We start from the raw sequence: 436 nt of genomic DNA, 5'->3' as shown, positions 1-436 counted from the left end.
TACTCTATATGGAAAACCCAAAAGAATCCACTCCCAAACTATTAGAAGTTATAGAGCAATTCAGTAATGTGGCGGGATACAAAATTAATGCTCAGAAATCATTTGCATTTCTATACACGAACAATGAGACTGAAGAAAGAGAAATTAGAGAATTGATTCCATTTCAATAACAACCAAAAACCATGCGTTACCTTGGAATTAACTTAACCAGAGACGTAAAGGACCTATATGCTAGAAACTATAGATCACTTTTGAAAGATATTGAGGAAGACATAAAAAGATGGAAAAATATTCCATGCTCATGGATTGGAAGAATTAACATAGTTAAAATGTCCATACTACCCAGAGCAATCTACACTTTCAATGCTATCCCGATCAAAATACCGAGGACATTTTTCAAAGAACTGGAACAAATAGTCCTTAAATTTGTATGGAA

The sequence above is a fragment of the Ailuropoda melanoleuca genome, chromosome 8, assembly GCF_002007445.2.
Source record: "Ailuropoda melanoleuca isolate Jingjing chromosome 8, ASM200744v2, whole genome shotgun sequence".
Lineage (NCBI taxonomy): Eukaryota > Metazoa > Chordata > Mammalia > Carnivora > Ursidae > Ailuropoda > Ailuropoda melanoleuca.
Note: the sequence above shows the minus strand (reverse complement) of the source record.